This window comes from Rattus norvegicus, chromosome 2, assembly GCF_021556685.1.
Source record: "Rattus norvegicus strain SHRSP/BbbUtx chromosome 2, alternate assembly SHRSP_T2T, whole genome shotgun sequence".
Lineage (NCBI taxonomy): Eukaryota > Metazoa > Chordata > Mammalia > Rodentia > Muridae > Rattus > Rattus norvegicus.
The window spans coordinates 167,111,761-167,133,437 of NC_141535.1; the positions used below are offsets into that span (position 1 = coordinate 167,111,761).

At 40.4% G+C, this 21,677-nt stretch overlaps 1 long non-coding RNA gene across 1 annotated transcript in view; it reads left to right on the plus strand.

Annotated features, from left to right (window-relative positions):
- LOC147996312 (uncharacterized) overlaps positions 1–21,677 on the plus strand; it is an 84,888-nt gene that overhangs the window by 19,169 nt on the left and 44,042 nt on the right. Inside the window, exon 2 of the long non-coding RNA XR_015671953.1 lies at positions 450–533. This is a non-coding gene — a long non-coding RNA (uncharacterized LOC147996312). The remainder of the gene's footprint in view (positions 1–449; positions 534–21,677) is intronic.

Sequence of the window (21,677 nt, forward strand, 5' to 3'; positions counted from 1 at the left end):
AATTTCCTGTTACACCACTGATATTTAATGGCACCAGGCATCACAACCGCACATAATATTACACGTTAATTTAAAATAATGTACAACAATCACTTCCCATAACAAATATTCCGGTTGTGATTGAAAATCCCATGGTTATATCTAGGATTCATAAACTTTGATGACTTCCTCTTGCTCAAAGAATGGAGTCTTCACCTGTCTACACATCTATAATCTGTGAGGCGAGCACACAGGTATACACAGGTTTTGCAACATTAATACTCTTATAGTTAATAGACAAGAAATATAGCAAATTGAATATTCTCCTCTGATGTCTTTGCCATCTTATAATCATTCTTTCCCTTCCTAGATCAAACCATTTCTCTTCAGTTAGACAATGAACAGAAAAACAAAGTCATGCATTCTCTATAACATTAACTTTGCTAATAAGGCTCACTTGTACTTCACAGCGCATTGTGATTTAGATCACCTGGATGGTCAACTCTTAGACTTGTGACGCAGAGCTGTGGGTGAGTCTCTAAAGGAGGTGAGAGGTAGGTGCAATGGATACGTTTCTGAGGGGAGGTGTATTTGAGGAGATAAGATCACATTCTATACTTCCCATTAGGAAATCATGACAGGTTTAATCCATGAGGAAACAAATAAGATATGATCTGCTGGGAATGTGTAAACAGACTTTAGAAAGGTCTGCAGTGGTAGCTGTCAAGAAGTGAAAATCATGAGTTGAAGCTTCAGAAAGGAGTATAAAGTTTCACAGTGAGGAAATAGCTCAGTTGTGGTAGAGTAATGCTTAGTACATCCAGGCCCTGGGCTCAGCCCCGGTGTATATAAGAAAGAAGGAAAGGAGGAAAGAATGAAGGGAGGGAGGAAGGAAGAGAAGGAGGGAGGAGAGTGGGAAGGAGGGATGGATAGAAGTTTCTTTGTGGGGGGTCACTAAAACAAACAGCATATTTTAATTTGTGAACTGTCAACTCTGAAAGGTGGCTTGAGTTTATTGACTATCATAATTATAAGGATTCTTTAAAAGATACAATTGTTTCCATATTAGTATGAAAGTAACAAAAGAAATTCTTAGAATATTTTTCTCTAAGGTTAATCACTAGGATATGATGTTACATCTTTTAAAGTGGCATTTATGTAGAATTTATATTTTTGCATGTTGGTAAACACCTAGAAACAAAAGAGTGATTAAATTTTTATTAGCATTTTAACCACAGAGAGGAATTAAGCCTTGGGAATCTAGAACACACTTGACACTTGAGAAATCCTCACCTGTGGGCAAATCCAATTCTCCAGGGAGCCATGGCTGCTTGCCTGAACTCTGAGGTAATAGTGTGATGTAGTAGTTTAGCATGCTTGTAAGAAAGTATGTGGGAAGGGCTAGGAAGCCATTTCAATTTAATAAGAGCTCACTTGTTTAAAAAATTTGTGGTTTGGGAAAAAAAGTCCATTGTACAAAGGTAAAGAAAAGGAGCTTTGAGCCCAACAATGGGGAGATGCAACTGAAGAGACTACCTCCAGTAGACAGACATGGCCGCCTGTTAGGCTGGGGACCATCCATCTTCGAAATTTTTAACCCAGAATTGTTCCTGTTTACAGGAAATGCAGGGACAAGAGTAGAGCCGTAACTGAAAGAAAGGCCACCCAGTGAGTGACTGGTCAACTTGGGATCCATCCCAGGAGAGCATACCAAACCCTGACATACCAAACACTGATGCCATGCTGTGCTTGCAGACAGGAGCCTGGCATGACTGTCCTACGAGAGGCTTTACCAACAACTGACTGAGACAAATGCAAACACTTAGAGCAAACCATTGGGTTGACAACCACTGAGTTGAGGTCGGGGACCAACACAGAAGAGTTAGAGAAAAATTTGAAGGAGCTTAGGGGGATTGCAACCCCACAGGAAGAAAAAAAGTGTCAACTAACCCAACCCCTTAGAGCTCCCAGAGACTAAGCCAGAACCCAAGGAGCATAGATAGGCTGGTTCATGACTCCGGGCAGAGGACTGCCATATATGGCCTCAGTGGGCGAGGATTCAGTTAATCCTGTGGAAACTTGATGTCCCAGAAAGAGGGATACTGGTGAGGTGAGTGAATGTGTTGGGGAGTACCCTCTCAGAGGCAGGAGTGATGGGGTGAAGAACTCTGGGAGGGGGGAACAGGAAGAGGAGGCAAATTTTGGAATGCAAATAAGTAAAATAATTCAATGAAATAAAATAAAAACAAAAGGAGCATTTAATAAGTTTGGAGAGAAAAAACTAAGATTTCTTTTGAAACAGTTAACTCAAGTTAAATATAAAAATATATTATAAATACTGAATGTATTCACTTATTTTGTTCTATGGTGCAAGTAGCATTATTTTCTGTATTTTCCAGACAAAGAACTATAGTTAAGATGAGGCTGAGAAGCAGACCCACATCAGTCTGGGGGTTCCTGCGATTATGGGGCAGGGGCAAGTAAGAGAAGATTAATTTCTTGATTTAAGCACATCTAAAAGTAACTTGTACTTCAGACACCATACTGGATTTTATTATTAGAAATTCCTGTTTGAAATAGTTGTATCAGCTATTACTATTAACAACTGTGTATAAAATTTATTCATCTTATTATATTTTTAATTAATTTTTTAAAACATTCATACAAATATTTCTATTTTCCCACCCCAACTCCTCCTTGATCTGAGTCTCCTCCTTACCCACCTAACCTCATGCTCTTTCTCTTTCTTAAACAAACAGACAGACAGGCAGACAGACAAAACCAAAGGAAAAAATCCCTTAAAGCACATGGAGTCTGGTTTGTATTGGCCAACATGCTGAACAAGAGGCTAGCCTGGAGTGTGGTTGTTACATCCAATGACACTAACAAATGAAGATGCTCACACTTTGTGTTTTATTAATTAAAGTCTCTCCATTCAAGGCATTAACTGTGAAGTTCAGAAACTTCAATATCATGCTACCGCAGAACAGCAAGCTACATGCCTATTAGCAAATTAACTTATAAATGTGTGGTTGGGAATATTTCAATTTCTAGACTGAAGCTAATAACCACAGGTCAGTTAGATTTTTGAAAATTTTAATTCAGTTACTTATTTATTTTGATTTCAGCTTTACTTAATTTGTGATTATAATATGTGGAATTTTCTTATTTTCCTTGTGCTTTGAACTCGAGGCACAACTTGCTTTCTCAAGAATAGATGTACATAGTTTTCTTGATGTGGATACACTTGGTGCGAGATTGGTCTGAAATATTCGTATTGTGGTTGCCGTAGCCAGCTGTCAATCACACCATTGTATTAATAGAAATTAGTCATTCAGTAATTTAAATGATCATTACAAGACTTTTGCTGCAAGCAGATAACCAAATTGCAGGGAGAGATAGAGGAAGGCGCTGTTTATGAAGTGAGAGGAAATGAGTGGGCATCTGGGAAGAGGGGAAGGCCCTAGATTATGGCCTTCCTACTAGTCAAATATGGACCATAGTTTTCACAAAACTTTGTCCTGGAGAGATATTTTCTGTGATTCTGTTTGACCTCAAGAATCCATCTTCAAGAATAGCTCAGAGGAGGGGTTGGGGATTTAACTCAGTGGTAGAGCACTAGCCTAGCAAGCGCAAGGCCCTGGGTTCGGTCCCCAGCTCTGAAAACAAAAAGAAAAAAAAAAGAATAGCTCAGAGGCACCAAGATAATGACACAGGAAAAGTTGAGCCGCATTTCTGGTTTTCTAACATATTTAAAATCTCTGGAAATTTCTTTTACATCCCACTGTGCCTTCAGAGCAGGAGTTGAGGTATGTTTGATTTATAGTTAAGTTTCTGACTTCTCAGAACCTTTACACAAAGAGTGAACTATTAGTTGGGTTGAAAAGGTTGCGTCAATATCCACAAGGACAGAACTTAGCACATGCTTTTCTTGCATTATCCCATCTGTGCACCTCCACGAAGAGCTTTGAAAGGCTGCACAAAATAATATTATTTTATGACCTGTCAAATGGGAACTCATTGGAAAACTAAGAAGATTTTCAAAACATTTTGCACTCTACATGCAAGAATCAGTTGGTGTCTCTGAGGATAGGAAAATAAATCAACCGGATGCAGGAAATGTGAATGGAGTTAAGTTCACTTGGTATTCTTTGATCTTCTCAGAATGATTTATCATTGCCTTGCCTTTTAATGTAGGGATTTGGAGAGAACATGGACATGGAATGAGATATTTTAAAAATCTCATTTAGGACCACCATATCTGGATCAATCATATGTGATAAAATACAACTTTATATAGATGTGATTTCTTCTTACTGATTGGCTGCTATGTGTCCTCAGACATAATCCCAATAAACTCCACATGGAAGAGGAGACATTTTAGAAACCCCCCTAACTAAACCTTTTGGTGGTTGTCAATAAAGGAAAAGAAAAATGTAAGCTTCTTATTTTTTTTCATTTCAGCATCAGAGTGTATGTTCTTTCCTTGAGTACATAGTTTTTCATAGTTCCTCTTACGGAACTATGAAACCTTTCAACTTAGAGAGAGACAATTTACTGACAAGAGTATATTGTTTGAATTTTTCACACAAATTAAATAAATTAATCGACTTTAAAATCATAATATAAAGTGAAAACACTGTTCTGAACAACACACTTTGCTCACATCAAGAGAGCAGGCAGCATTCGGGCTTTTCTCCCTCTCAGTGTTTTCTTTAAACAGATGCTTCTGTTTCTATTTTCATGGCAGCCACCTAGATCTGCTTTCCAGAATTTACTCACTTTGCACATTCTCTTTCCTCTACTCAGCCACTCTGACCTTCTGTTTCTTCCTTCTATTGTTGGTTCCTTTATTCTTTTCCTCTGCCAGGTCACCTGCCCTAATCTCAGGAGTGTGTGGAGTCTCTCTCTGCTCACAGAGTTGTGTGGGTTCTTTCTCTGTCCCCTCCTGACAGATCCACAGGTAACTGCGTGGATGTTCTTAAATGGTGGAAAAATCAAGTTGTTTTGCTCTCCTTCGGTAGCTACAGCCTTTGACTAGGAACCCCCGAAGCTTCCTCCCTAGCGTGCATCCGAGCTGTCAGATGCTCATTGAGTTGTCACTTCACACTAAATTCCCTGGGTTCATTAAGCGAAGACACAGTTCCAAGTTGTGAACCTAAAGCTAAGCCTCAGCGAAAGAAAAGAATAAAAATCCCAACCCTTAGAAATACAGAAAACTAATGCCAGCAGCAAAGTTCATTAAAACCCAACCAAAACCAGGAGCTACTGGCAGGATACCCTGGAAAGGAGGATCCATGGCTCTCTCCTGGAGTGTGGGTATTGGGAAAAGGACAAGAGAGGACAAAGAATAGCAAGCAGAATGTTTAGCTTGCACTTGGTTGTATTTTCTCTATACAACCATGAAAACTATCAGCTATCTAAAGACAGATGAGACGAAGCATAGATTGTCTGGCAAGGCACCACCTGGCTTTTCTTTGCATTGCTGCTCATACCCAGTACTATTCACTATGTGATGCCCAATGGTGGCAGTGGGTGTGCTACAAAATACAGCAATGGCCCAATAAGAAAGGCACAACTGTCCCACTATTTGTCCCGTACGAAGCAGCTTTAGGTTACAGTGTGATGTGAAGGTAATGAAGACATGGTTATTGTTGTTGGTCAGGGTCATTGGATAGACCAGATGCCAAGGAGTATGCACAGTCCAGTTTAGATTTGTCTTTAAATGCCAAGGGAATCAGCCTTTAATCAAGCTCGTGCATTTGGGTTCATTGTAGAGATTACTCTATAGTATGACCATACTGTGAGCTGATGGTGGGAGAGGCATGGGTGGCCGATGGAAGGTACGTGCACTATCTTATCTGCTCACTTTGATTTGGTGTGGGGGAGGGCTCGTGGTTTGTATCTGGACCCAGGTTTAAAACCCCTATTTGATGAATTGTGTATGCTCTTCCTACTTTATTGGTTTGGCAGAGCTAAGCACTTAGGAGAGAGTTCTACTGCTCACTCTTTTGACACATTAAGGTCACATTTTTCATTTTCACCAAGGTCTAGAGTTAGGCCAAGAGTTATCCTTTCAAGATGGTGGAAAATTCTCTGCTGTAGATGGCTTTCTCTTGTTAGCGAATCTTGGGATGTCTACATAATGATCATCTCTTCAGGAATTTCCTGTAATCTCCCTGGGTGACTTCCCACTGCAGATAGCTGAAATACTATCTTCTGTCAGGTACTCTGGCTAAGTAGCAAAACAACTTCCATTATGTTCTAGTGGGGCTACAGAGCTATTGTCTCCTCTGAGAGTACTTGAAAGCAGTAGACCTTATAACTAATATCCCTTCAGCCTGTTTTTGTCATAACATTTTAATTTTAATTTTTGGTTGGGTATAACAGTCTGTTTGTCAGTTATAATCTTTCAGTAGAGGATTTTCAGGCTTTAAAAGTTTCTAGCCAGCTGTGACTCAGATTAGCCTACTTTTGTTATATGGCAATAGGCCTACCTGTCCATGATGGCTTCACATACAGTGAGCTAGACTTGCCTGAACCCAATAGCAGTGAAGAAAATTCCCTTTTAGACATGGCCACAGGTCAATCTGATAGGAGCATCTTTACTTGATATTCTTCCCATATTTTAAGTTGGCAACCAAGATTAGTCATCACATGGGTCTTTGGGTGTGAGTTCTTAGCACACCAGGTTAGATTACAAGATGAAATGTTGACTGGGTATCTTAGGGATGTCTCAAGAGACTGGAGACCAGGCTGGTAGGTAAGTGCTATAGTGGAGTATCCTAAACTATTTCGTCTAATATAGGCCAACCATGTGGAGTGGTTGTGTTCTATGGTTCCAGATGGAGGAATGCCATGGAGTGATATAGTATAGTGATGGGTGGGCTGAAGTTAGAGAGAAATGACATCAGAGGAGCTATACAGAATGGAATAAAAATTAAAAATATAAACTACTTGGAGTAGTCTAAGAACTTACTAAGGGCAAGAAAACTCACTGTACCTAGAAGCGCTGTGTGAAGTGGTATTGCACAGAACAAGAGGCAGGTGTAACAGAACAAGGTCTCTGAACTCCACCCCCCCAAAGTAAAGGTTGGGTATGTAGTGACTTATCCTTTATTCTGTACTAGGTGTCTAGGCTCTAGGTCTCAGAACACTTGACAACTTCTATTTCACTGGGAAGGTGAGTAATTCTGAGGCAGGATAAAAGTGTGGATCTGTGAGAAGGGAAAAGATGACCTTATCCAGAAATCCAGGGAAAGCCTCTTGCTAACAGGGAAACAGTTTCAGCACAGTCAACAGATACTGAAGACCTTTCTTCCTTACCAGATATAAACTTGCAATTTTCTAAGAATCTCACACATAAGCAATAACATCTGTTTACTTACAAAATGCATGGACTAAACTTTCTGTAAACTAATGACTTCTGGGTTTATCTTCCTATTACTAACTAAAAAGAGAGGAGGACCTGGGGCCAGATCTGCTTTAGTTCTTCTTTGAAGATGGTCTTTCTTTTGTATCTAAAGCTTAAAGATGACTTTATAGTACACAAAGAACACAAACGCCCAGGTTCCTGCAATCTATAAAGCTGGAGGAGAGCAAGGAAAGGGCTTAATCTGCCAGAGCCCATATATTGCCTTTTCCAAAATTTTGGTTGTCACTGGTCTCTTCCCTGTAGCTCCTGCTCCAACATATAGATGCCAGTGACTAATGAGGTTATCTAGAAGAGACTAGCAGTTTCCAGTTCTTGTTGTGCCTTTTCTACATGTGCTGAATGTGCTCAAGAAACAGATATCCCATCTGATTCTATAACATCATTCTAAAGCACTAGGGCACTACTGTTTTCTTCTTGAACTTTGACTAACTGAGCATGATCAGAAGAATGTATATTAAATCATGCATAGGAATATCTCCCACATGGAAATATAGATAGGCTTCCCTAATAAATTTCTTACCCTTTATTTGGCTTTGAATATGATGACCTTGCTCTCTTTGTCTGTTGCAGATAATAAATATTTCTCTACTATTTTATGTCTTAGCTGTGTTTATTTTTGCTGTGCACTTACCAAGATATGAGCCCATTGTGGATCTTATTTGGGTATGCCATCAAATTATAATTTCATCCAAGACATCTCTTGGACCACCCTATAATCTCAGTCAAAGATAGAAGAAAAAACGAAAAACAAAACAAACAAACAAACAAACAAAAAAACCTCAAAGGTTCCTTAGTAATATTTTGAGTCAGACATAACTTGAGAGCCACTAAATGACATATATGGATAATGTTAAGACTGTTAGTTACAACTCCTTCTTTAGGGGCTCATACCTACACTTGAATATGTCTTGCTTGCCCCTACTCTGGCTTGGGAAGCACATGCCCACACTTGGGTTTGTCGTTTTCTCCGCTTGGAGAAACATATGCCCACACTATTGAAGCATCTTTAATAAAACTCAAACTCTGATTTAAACAGATTATGTCTAAAATTCTTTTCTGCAATGAAAACACAAATGCAGGTTGGAAATGAGTCAAAGTCCCTAAAAGGGAATTTCTTTTTCTTCAGAGATCTTCAATTTCTTTCTTCAGAGACATGAAGTTCTTGTCATACAGATCTTTCACTTGCTTGGTTAGAGTCACACCGAGCTATTTTATGTTATTTGAGAGTATTGTGAAGGGTGTCATTTCCCTAATTTCTTTCTCTGCCTGTTTATCCTTTGAGTAGGGGAAGGCTACTGATTTGTTTGAGTTAATTTTATACCGAGCCACTTTGTTGAAGTTGTTTATCAGGCTTAGTAATTCTCTGGTGGAATTATTGAGGTCACTTAAGTATACTATCATACCATCAGTAAATAGTGATATTTTAACTTCTTCCTTTCCCATTTGTATCCCTGTGACCACCTTCTGTTGTCTGATTGCTCTGGCTAAGACTTCAAGTATAATTTTATTGAAAATATCTACTGGCTGAGATCAAAAACTCAGGTGACAACATGGTTGAGAGAAAGTGGAGAGAGAGGAACACTCCTTCATGTTGGTGGAACTGCAAGCTGGTACAACCGCTCTGGAAATCAGTCTGGAGGTTCCTCAGAAAATTGGACATTGTGCTACCTGAGGACCTAGCTAACCATTCCTGGGCATATACGCAAATGATGATCCAACATATAACAAAGACACATACTCTACAATGTTCATAGCAGTCTTATTTATAATAGCCAGAAGCGGGAAAGAACCCAGAAGCCCTTCAACAGAGGAATGGATACAGAAAATGTGGTATATCTATGCAATGGAGTACTACTCAGCTATCAAAACAATGACATTCATAGGCAGATGGATGGAACAAGAAAATACCCTGAATGAGGTAACCCAATTCTCAAAAATCCACACATGGTTTGCACTCATTCATAAGTGGATATCGGCTCAAAAGCTTTAATTACCCAAGATACAGTCCACAGAGCACATGAAGCTCAAGAAGAAGGATCACCAAAGAGCAGATGCTTTAGTCCTCCTTAAAGGGGGAACAAAACTACTCATAGGAGGCGATGTGGAGACAAAGTTTGGAGCAGAGACTGAAGGAATGTTCATTCAGAGCCTGCCCCACCTGGGGATCCAGCCCATATATATATACAGCCACCAAAATGAGACAATATTGATGAAGCCAAGAAGTGCATGCTGACAGGAGTCTGATATAACTGTCTCCTGAGAGGCTTAGTCAGAGAGTGACAAATACAGAGGTGAATTCTAGCAGCAAACCACTGAACTAAGAACAGGGTCTCTGTAGGAGGAACTAGAGAAAGAATTGAAGGAAATGAAGGGACTTGCAGCCCTATACGAATAATACCAACCAACCAGAGCTCCCAGGGACTAAACTACTATTCAAAGATTACACATGGACAGATCCATGGCTCCAGCTGCATGTCTAGCAGAGGATGGTCTTGTTGGACACCAATGGGAGGAGAAGCCCTTGATCCTGCCAAGGTTGAACCCCCAATGTAGGGGAATGACAGGGTGGAGAGGTGGGAAAAAGGGGTGGTTGGGGAAGGGGAACACCCTTATAGAAGAAGCGGAGGGGCATGGAGTAGGGGGCTTATGGATGGAAAATTGGGAAAGTGAATAATATTTAAAATGTAAATAGAAGATATCCAATAAAAAAGGAAAAGAGAAAACAGTAAAAAAAGATATTCCATTGATGATTGTGGAACGTTGAGCATAGATCTGAATAAGGGCTAAGACATGTTTGTACAGTTGTGTGATTTCATCTATCAAAAAGATCTTTGGCTACAGTTCAGTCTTAGACTGAATTTTTGTGTCCCATCCAAATTCATAATTTGAAACATAATCTCCAATGTGATAGCATTTGGAGTGGAGTGGTTTTTTTGGGAGGAGATTGAGACAAGAAGACATAACTCTCATAAATATCATCAGTGCCTTCTTTATAAACGCCACTCTGGAGAAAGTCCCATGCACTCTACAGGAAGAGCAGCTAAGTGAACCTGCTGGTACCTGGATGTTGTACTTCATAGACTCTAGAAAAAAAAAGATTATAGTGTATACTTCCTGACCCTTTATTGACTCTTTTTTTTAATTTAGAGAATACTTTATTAGTTTTTGTAATCAAACCCACGTATATAAGACCTTACATATTTAATACAGTGTGTTACCCCTGTACAAATGGAAAAAACTTAAGTTCAACATTTCTAGACCAATATGGCTGTTAATTTCTGTACAGTGCCAACTCAACACAGTAAACGGGGATACTTTTTTCGAAAGTTGACAGCACAGGTAAAGTTTCAAAAAATTCAAATTATATATCTGTATATATATATTTATATTTATATAAAAAGACCAATAATAGCAGTGTGTTATGCATCAACAGCAGCAACAGCTTTTCCAGGTTCTGCAGTCATCTGAACAAAACTGTAGAGACATCCAGCACACTCCATTAAAAAAAAAAAGTAAAAAAACAAAACCCGAGAAAACAGCACAGTTCTGTTACTCTTGTGGTACCTGGCACCATTTTTTTTTTAAATTAGCTTCTCAATCATCATCTGGAAAGAAAACATTCTGAGCAACATCATTAAAAACAGCTCTGATAAAGCACGGTCACTACTACGTATCATAAAGCAGGTACAAGCTATTTTACATCCACAGAGGTATGATACAGTACTGTCCTACATCTATAATACTAGAGGATACAATTTAAAAGGCATTATTTGAGACTTGATTCTACTTTTCCAGCAGAGGGCCCAAAGGATGGTGTGACACAGCTTTGTAAAGAAACATACTCTAGACAGGATTTCCTTTCACTAGTGGCACAGTTCTAAGGATTCATTCTCTCCATGAATGTCAGCTAAAACCGTTATTAAAAAAATGAAATATCCCTAGAACAAAACCGTATAACCACCGGATTCACATGAAGATGACCTAGTGGAGACAAGCTGGACCTCACCTTACCAACAAGCTATCAAATCTGTTATGTTTAAACAGTGAGACCTCCAAGGAAGGAGATGCCAAGTAGTGCTTCAAAGCTTCGGACCACAATCAAACACAGCATTCTTTTCAACAGAAGCAGAAGCTCATCTGAATATGCTCATGGATGCTGACATCAACATTTAATCATCTCCTCACTCATCCAGGAAGAGGGGGAGATCAGTTACTACTGTACTTTATTGTGTTCAACCAAATCACCATGTTACAAAAATAGCAAGCTGCCATAATAAAAAATAAGGCTCCTCTATCCAGCACCAGATAGCATCATTTTACTTTCAAGCCTAGAAATTGCACACTTGTATATAAACCAATCGAAGATGAGGATTGAGAGTTCATCTTGGTGGATTTTTCCTTTGATGAATATGAAGTGTCCTTCCTTATCTTTTTTGATGACTTTTAATTGAAAATTGATTTTATTTGATATTAGAATGGCTACTCCAGCTTGCTTCTTCTGACCATTTGCTTGGAAAGTTGTTTTCCAGCCTTTCACTCTGAGGTAGTGTCTGTCTTTGTCTCTGAGGTGTGTTTCCTGTAGGCAGCAGAATGCAGGGTCCTCATTGCGTATCCAGTTTGTTAATCTATGTCTTTTTATTGGGGAGTTGAGGCCATTGATGTTGAGAGATATTAAGGAATAGTGATTATTGCTTCCTGTTATATTCATATTTGGATGTGAGGTTATGTTTGTGTGCTTTCATTCTCTTTGTTTTGTTGCCAAGACGATTAGTTTCTTGCTTCTTCTAGGGTATAGCTTGCCTCCTTATGTTGGGCTTTACCCTTTATTATCCTTTGTAGTGCTGGATTTGTAGAAAGATATTGTGTAAATTTGGTTTTGTCATGGAATATCTTGGTTTCTCCATCTATGTTAATTGAGAGTTTTGCAGGATACAGTAACCTGGGCTGGCATTTGTGTTCTCTTAGGGTCTGTATGACATCTGTCCAGGATCTTCTGGCCTTCATAGTTTCTGGCGAAAAGTCTGGTGGGATTCTGATAGGTCTGCCTTTATATGTTACTTGACCTTTTTCCCTTACTGCTTTTAATATTCTTTCTTTATTTTGTGCATTTGGTGTTTTGACAATTATGTGACGGGAGGTGTTTCTTTTCTGGTCCAATCTATTTGGAGTTCTGTAGGCTTCTTGTATGCCTATGGGTATCTCTTTTTTTAGGTTAGGGAAGTTTTCTTCTATGATTTTGTTGAAGATATTTACTGGTCCTTTGAGCTGGGAGTCTTCACTCTCTTCTATACCTATTATCCTTAGGTTTGATCTTCTCATTGAGTCCTGGATTTCCTGTATGTTTTGGACCAGTAGCTTTTTCCGCTTTACATTATCTTTGACAGTTGAGTCAATGATTTCTATGGAATCTTCTGCTCCTGAGATTCTCTCTTCCATCTCTTGTATTCTGTTGGTGAAGCTTGTATCTACAGCTCCTTGTCTTTTCTTTTGATTTTCTATGTCCAGGGTTGTTTCCATGTGTTCTTTCTTGATTGCTTCTATTTCCATTTTTAATTCCTTCAACTGTTTGATTGTGTTTTCCTGGAATTCTTTCAGGGATTTTTGCGATTTCTCTCTGTAGGCTTCTACTTCTTCTCTAAGGGAGTTCTTTATGTCTTTCTTGAAGTCCTCCAGCATCATGATCAAATATGATTTTGAAACTAGATCTTGCTTTTCTGGTGTGTTTGGATATTCTGTGTTTGCTTTGGTGGGAGAATTGGGCTCCGATGATGCCATGTAGTCTTGGTTTCTGTTGCTTGGGTTCCTGCGCTTGCCTCTCGCCATCAGATTATCTCTAGTGTTACTTTGTTCTGCTATTTCTGACCATGGCTAGACTGTCCTATGAGCCTGTGTGTCAGGAGTGCTGTAGACCTGTTTTCCTGTTTTCTTTCAGCCAGTTATGGGGACAGAGTGTTCTGCTTTCGGGCGTGTAGTTTTTCCTCTCTACAGGTCTTCAGCTGTTCCTGTGGGCCTGTGTCTTGAGTTCACCAGGCAGGTCTCTTGCAGGGGAAAAGCTGGTCACACCCGTGGCTCCAAGGCTCAAGTTTGCTCGCGGGGCACTGCCCAAGTCCTCTCTGCGGCGGCAGCAACCGGGAAGATCTGCGCCGCTCCCCCCGGGAGCCTCCGCGCACCAGGGCTCCAGATGACGTCCGGTGTTTTCCTCTGGCGTCTGGATGTGCACAGAGTGCAGTCTCCTCTGGCTTCCCATGCGTCTGCCTCTCTGAAGGTTTAGCTCTCCCTCCCATGGGATTTGGGTGCAGAGAACTGTTTATCCAGTCTGTTTCCTTCAGGTTCTGGCGGTGTCTCAGGCGCTGGTATCCTGCTGCTCCTGGGCCCTCCCCTACGGGAACCCAGAGGCCTTATACAGTTGCCTCTTGGGCCAGGGATGTGGGCAGGAGTGGGCAGTGTTGGTGGTCTCCTCCACTCTGCAGCCTCAGGAGTGCCCACCTGATCAGGCGGTGAGGTCTCTCTCCCACGGGGTTTGGGAGCAGAGAGCTGCTGTGGGCCGGGATCCGCGGGTGTGGGACTTCCCTTTATTGACTCTTAATACTCCAAATTTGTGTTAACCTTGTCTATAAGATTAGGTACTTTATTTAATATAGAGTTTTTCTAGTCAGTAAAATCTTAGGAATAGTATGATGTAGCATATTCTTCAGAGCATAACATGTTTATTGCATTACCTTCCTGGAGGGATAATTACCTTTGCCAGGTAGCCATGGAAACAAATTGAGCAAACCCAACATGGAGATCGCATGGATATGATGAAGTTAAGATGAAAGATACAGGGAGCATCACAGCGACATTGCCAGGGATTTCCGCCATTACCCACTTCCTAAATCCAAGAGATCTTAGCGGATGTGCATAGAGTACATGGGAAGTGGAAGATTAATTGGAAATGGGGCTCCATGATAGTTTGCATGAGATTTACATTCATGACAGGGCATGATTTTGGGGATGATGCAGCTATTTCATAACTGTGCATATTTCTGTAACCCATCAGTCATGTTCTGTAAATAGTCCAATAAACTCATTGGTTTACCACATTGGACTTGAGATACATCATTACTTTATAAGCTGTGGTAAACAGATGTTTGTTGGTTGTGAATTCTCAGGAAAAGTTAATACAGCAAGGAGTTATTGTATTTTCTGTGCAGTTAAAGGGAGATAAAAACCATCTGTAAACTCGTTACAGTATTTGGGTCTGAGAAGTTTCTCTTTTCTTGGCTTAGAGGCAGAGCAGTATTCCAGACTTGTATATATTGCTGAGTCCAGAAACCTGAGCACTCTTTTGTTTTCCCAAAGAAGTCAAACTACTGTTCTAACCCTGTCCCCATGATATAGTAATCGACAACATTAGAGCCCGTGTAAGTGGGTTGATACAGATAATCTCATGAAAATTATATATAATTCATATGATATATGAATTACTTCATTCCAATTTTTTAGAGATATAAATATCAAAGTTTCATAATTATATGAATTACATGAAAAATTTTAAACATGGAAGACTACTATTTGTGTTTCTTTGAATAGTTCCCTTGCAGGAGCACACACAAGGACATTAATAAACATACTTAAATGTTTATGATAATGTTGATTGAGAAGGATGTGCTTCAGTACTCTTTGCAATATTTTCCAAAAGGTGTAATTATAGCAGACAAAAAGCTCTATTTGAAAGACTGATGTATTCATTATAACTTGCCACAAAACTATGTAATTATTCTCACAGCTCTTTAAATATAAGGATTTGTTCCCTTGAAGCCTAAAAGCCCATCTGTGTTCAAGCCTTATTTCCCTGATGTTAAATGCCATAACATTCAATATTGGCATCTTTTAAACTGCAGAAGCTATATTGAAATTATTCCAGTTTCCATTAGCTGTAAACTTAATACCACAGTTTATATTCCTGGTGTCTCACAGGCTGATTTCCTCCTAATTCTCATAGGTACATAGAACAAGCTCACCCTGTCTTTTTCTCTGGGACTGCTTGTCTCCAATTAGTCTCACTTCCTAAAATGTCACTTCTGAGAAGACCTGGGGACCAATGGGAGAGAACTGTAATCAGAAGATAAACAACATTGAAACGTGATGTGACAGCCATACTTTATTCAGTTTCTCCATGTCGGAACAATTTTTACTATTGGGGAAAAAACCCAAACCAAATTAAACCCAACAGCTCTCAAACCAACCACAAAAACTGTTGTCTGTGTCCACAGCCATACAGATTCAGGTTGTTTTGAGTGACATGTCCCACTGGAGAAGACACAAAATAGAAGGATATCATAAGCCAGTACATTTACCAAATACATTGGTGAGGGTGTCAGGTAGACAGATTATAGCAGGGTGGAGAAATATCTTCTATCAGTTTTAAATCTTACAACACTCTTACTTTTAAGTTTGGAAGACGCCCATCATCTTCTAATTTAACAAAGCATTCCCAAAGCTTTACCCAGTGGTCTCAAATATTTTAGGTCATATGGAGAGATGTAGTACATATCTACTATGGGTGCTGCTGATTTATCAGTAAGATAGAGTGAAGGCCATTGGTAACAATATAGCTATATGCTGGTTCAAGTGTGTGGCTTAATTATTTTTTCTACTGCTGTGATAAAATACCATGACCAAGACAATTTATAAAAGACTATTTAATTTGGAGCTTAAAATTTAAGGGTTAGAGCCAATGATGGCAGTGTAACGTCATGGTATTACAAACAGCTCATGTTTTTGATTGTCAATTTGGAGGCATAAAGAGAGACTGGAAATAATGGGAATCTTTTGAAACCTCAAAACTCTCCCCTAAGTAATAGACTCTTCCAAAGCTCCACCTCCCAACCTTTTCCAAACAGTTCTACCATCTTGGGACTAACTAGTTAAATATGTCAGTGTATGAGACTCATACTCATTCCAACAGCCAAAATAAGTTATTGAGGAAAAGTGAGTTAGAATAATCATAATTCAGTGCTTTCAGTTTTCTTTGTACTCTCTGTCTGTCCATCCATCCAATCATCTATCTATCTATCTATCTATCTATCTATCTATCTATCTATCTATCTTCATTATCTATCATCATTTATCTATTCACTATGATTTTCTGTCTCCCTTTCTTCCCATTTCTATTATCTATCTATCTATCTATCTATCTATCTATCTATCTATCTATCTAGTCTCCTCTCTATTATCAATCTACCTATGTACATTCATCATCATTATCATTTGTTATACACAACAAAACAACAACAACAACAACAACAACAACAAAAACCAACAAAAAGAGGCAGATTCACTGAGAAGGAAGCTAATGTCTTAGGGTTTTCATTGCTGTGAAGAAATACCATGATGAAGGCAACTCTTATAAAGGACAACATTTACTTGGTGCTTGTTGGGGATTGGTTATAATGCTTTGAATTAATCTGGCCCCCGAAATTGGGAATCTGCAGGTCCAAATGCTGAAGGTCCTTATCCTCAATTGGTTTTTGATCTATAAATAAAGAACCAACAGCTAATAGTTGGGCAGATGGACTGAGTCGGGTTCTTTAGATTTGCTTGGGCTAGGAACTGGGGGAGAGGAACAGAATCGTCACCGTTTTGAGGCAGATGGATGAGATTTAGAGATGCAGAAGGAAAATCATCTGAAATATAGGTGAGAAGGAATGTCGTCCCTGGAAGGGCAGCCCAGAAATGTCTTGAGCAGCAAAGACTAGGCCTCCCAGAAGGAGCCAGGGCAACAAAGATAAAACTAGAGAGCATTAAGCCAGGAGTACCGGAGGGAAATATGTGCTAGCCACAGTGAGGATTAGAACTTCCCAGCCTTTGAGCTAGTCAAGGCATATTTAAAATTAACTGGGGTGTGTGTGTGTGTGTGTGTGTGTGTGTGTGTGTATGTGTTTCATTCACCTGCCTCTAGAGGTTTCAGAGGAGAAGAATTTTAGTTTGTGACCAAGAGGCTATTCTTGTGATTTTTTTAGTGAAGAATGTGGCTGCTTTTTGCCCTTCTCTGGAGAGTCTGCCTGGGGCTAAGGTGAAGAGAGTAAAATTAATTGCATTGACAAAAGAGGTCTCAAAACAATCTAGTGTAGACTCTGTGCTATGGTTTAGTCTCAGGAAGAATGTTTTGAGGTACAGAACATTTAGAAAGAAAAAATTCAAAATGTGTGGTTCAAATAATAATACCACACCAGGAAGTACAACGGCACTGAATACTACATTCAAGGAGATAAACAAATTAAAAGGGTGTTGATTTCAGGGCAAGATCCCACCCAACTAAGCTTATTGTTTATGTGTTTGCATTTGAACAAGAAATACTTATATCATGTTAGGCATTATTACCTGATTATTGTTTCCATTTGGACTTTTTAGTCTGGAATGAGCTACAATCCAGAAATGGAGGGCACACTTGTGATCCAGCTCTTAAGGCCAGAAGACACAGGCTTTTGATCCAGATCTTGTGGAAGAGTGGCCATGAAAAATTTTGGCCCAGGTATGATGGTACACCTCTTTAATCCAAAGAGACAGACAAGCAGTCTCTAAGTTCAAGGCCAGCCTGAGACAGAGCAAGTTCTAGGTGAAGAAAAGCTTAAGTATAGGTCTGGTGGTACACATCTTTGATTTCAGCATTCAAGAGACAGAGCCATGCAGATCTCTTAGTTCAAGGCCAATCTAAAGAGCAAGTTCCAGGATAGTCAAGTTTAGGCAGTGAGAAAGTGGAAACAGAAAGCTGATGATAATGTAATAGAACAAGGGATCCATGTTCTAGCTCCAGCAAGCAGCAGAACTTGACAGCTTTGCCCAGAGGCTCTGGCTTTAGAATAAAAACTAGAAAGGTCTACTGGGACAATTGATGCTTCTTTAGATGGAGCTAAGAACTTAGCAGTGATTAAGAAGAGACCAGCACTACTGAGGAGAAATCTGGGAAGTATTTTTCGAGAGCACAAAGAAGTGGTATTCCAGAGAAAGCCAAGGTTCTACCTTGTGCTGTAGCTGGACTTGATAACATATAATAATCACACAGGTGATACTGGTTTTGAAGGTATGAAGGGTTCATTGAGAACATTGGAGGCTTGACACTGTGAGAGGCCAGGAAAGGCATAGTCTTGGCTGCAGTTGATGACCTGGGATTAAGGGGTCATGCAAAGAAGTTGACACTTGGTACCATGAAGAGAGCCTATGAGAGGCTATTGGTGAAGCCTAGTTGCAGTGTAAGACTGCAGCACATTGGAGATGTCAGTAGCTTGGGATAATCACCAAGAATAGCAGCAACAGTGCTACTAGAACCTAGAGTGCTACAGAGTTGAGAGCTGTAGAATTGACTCAAGCCCTTTTGAGGAACCCAGAAGATCATGTGTGGATACCAGACACAAGAAAAAGAAGCTGTAAAGTTGAAGTTGCCTTGGAGGCCCCATGATGTTAGAGATGTCAGAGCTGCGGGATACCTACCAATGAAAGTTGCTAAAGGAGTGGAACAACCAAGAAGAAGGAATTGGGTTGTAGTCAACAAAGCTGAAAGAGTTTGAAGATCTGAAGAGTGTTTTGACCTCAGACATGGATATGCAGCGTTTGGAGTTTGCCTAGCTTGCTTTTGGTCTTGCTTTGGTCCAATATTTCCTTACTATAACATTTTGGAATAGTAATGTATATCTTGCTTGATGTTGAAGGTATGTGATCTGCTTTGTGGTTTTGGTTTCTTAGAGGATTAAAATTAAGAGATTGTATGGATCTCAAGAGAGACTTTGAACTTTGGATTTTTAATGTTGCTGAGACTGTAATAGACTATGGGACTTTCAAAGTTGGACTAAATGCAATTTGCATTATGTTATGGCTAGGAATGGCCACCATAGATAGACTCATGTGTTTGAACAAGTCTATGGTGACCAGGGAGTGGAATGTGGTGGTTTGAATATGCTTGGCCCAGGGATTGGCACTATTAAGAGGTATATCCTTGTTGGAGGAAGTGTGTCACTGTGAGAGTGGGCTTTGAGACCCTCCTCCTAGCTGCCTGGAAGACAGTCTGCTCCTGGCTTCCTTGGGAGGAAGATGTAGAACTCTCAGATTCTCCAGTGGCATGCCTTCCTGGACACTGCCGTGCTTTCTTACTGAATGATAATGGACTGTACCTCTGAACTTATAAGTTAGTCCTTTATTAAATGTTTTCCTTTATAAGAGTTGCCTTGATTTTGGTGTCTCCTCTCATCAATGGAGACCCTAATTGAGACAACCAATTACTCTCCAAAGTAAGCTTTATTAGGAGAAAGAACTTTATCTTAGTGCGTAGGAGGATAGTAAGGATGTGATTGGGCCAGGGAGTCAGAGAGCATTAAGAGGGATAGTACGCTTCCTGGTTGCTGCCGCTGCAGAGAGCCTGTGGGCAGCACCCCACGAGCGAACTTGAGCCCTGGGACCACAGGTAAGACCAACTTTTCTGCTGCAAGAAAGCTGCCTGGTGAGCTTGGGACACACGGAAGCAGAATTCCTCTAGGACCGGACACGTTCTGTGTTTACCGGAAGTCCCACACCCGCGGATCCCGGCCCTCAGCAGCTCTCTGCCCCCAGACCCTGTGAGAGAGAGACCCAACCGCCTGGTCAGGTGGGCACTCCTGAGGCTGCAGAGCGGAAGAGACCACCAACACTGCCCACCCCTGCCCACATCCCTGGCCCAAGAGGAAACTGTATAAGGCCTCTGGGCTCCCGTGGGGGAGGGCCCAGGAGCGGCAGGACCCCTGCCTGAGACACCACCAGAACCTGAGGGAAACAGACCGGATAAACAGTTCTCTGCACCCAAATCCCGTGGGAGGGAGAGCTGAACCTTCAGAGAGGCAGACAAGCCTGGGAAACCAGAAGAGACTGCTCTCTGCACACACATCTTGGACGCCAGAGGAAAAAGCCAAAGACCATCTGGAAACCTGGTGCACTGAAGCTCCCGGAAACGGCGGCACAGGTCTTCCTGGTTGCTGCAGCTGCAGAGAGCCCGTGGGCAGCACCCCATGAGCGAACTTGAGCCTCGGGACCACAGGTAAGACCAACTTTTCTGCTGCAAGAAAGCTGCCTGGTGAACTCAAGACACAGGCCCACAGGAACAGCTGAAGACCTGTAGAGAGGAAAAACTACACGCCGGAAAGCAGAACACTCTGTCCCCATAACTGACTGAAAGAGAGGAAAACAGGTCTACAGCACTCCTGACACATAGGCTTATAGGACAGTCTAGCCACTGTCAGAAATAGCAGAACAAAGTAACACTAGAGATAATCTGATGGCGAGAGGCAAGCGCAGGAACCCAAGCAACAGAAACCAAGACTACATGGCACCATCGGAGCCCAATTCTCCCATCAAAACAAACATGGAATATCCAAACACACCAGAAAAGCAAGATCTAGTTTCAAAATCATATTTGATCATGATGCTGGAGGACTTCAAGAAAGACGTGAAGAACTCCCTTAGAGAACAAGTAGAAGCCTACAGAGAGGAATCGCAAAAATGCCTGAAAGAATCGCAAAAATGCCTGAAAGAATTCCAGGAAAACATAAATAAACAAGTAGAAGCCCATAGAGAGGAGACACAAAAATCCCTGAAAGAATTCCAGGAAAACATAAATAAACAAGTAGAAGCCCATAGAGAGGAGACACAAAAATCCCTGAAAGAATTCCAGGAAAACACAATCAAACAGTTGAAGGAAATAAAAATGGAAATAGAAGCAATCAAGAAAGAACACATGGAAACAACCCTGGATATAGAAAACCAAAAGAAAAGACAAGGAGCTGTAGATACAAGCTTCACCAACAGAATACAAGAGATGGAAGAGAGAATCTCAGGAGCAGAAGATTCCATAGAAATCATTGACTCAACTGTCAAAGATAATGTAAAGCAGAAAAAGCTACTGGTCCAAAACATACAGGAAATCCAGGACTCAATGAGAAGATCAAACATAAGGATAATAGGTATAGAAGAGAGTGAAGACTCCCAGCTCAAAGGACCAGTAAATATCTTCAACAAAATCATAGAAGAAAACTTCCCTAACCTAAAAAAAGAGATACCCATAGGCATACAAGAAGCCTACAGAACTCCAAATAGATTGGACCAGAAAAGAAACACCTCCCGTCACATAATTGTCAAAACACCAAATGCACAAAATAAAGAAAGAATATTAAAAGCAGTAAGGGAAAAAGGTCAAGTAACATATAAAGGGAGACCTATCAGAATCACACCAGACTTCTCGCCAGAAACTATGAAGGCC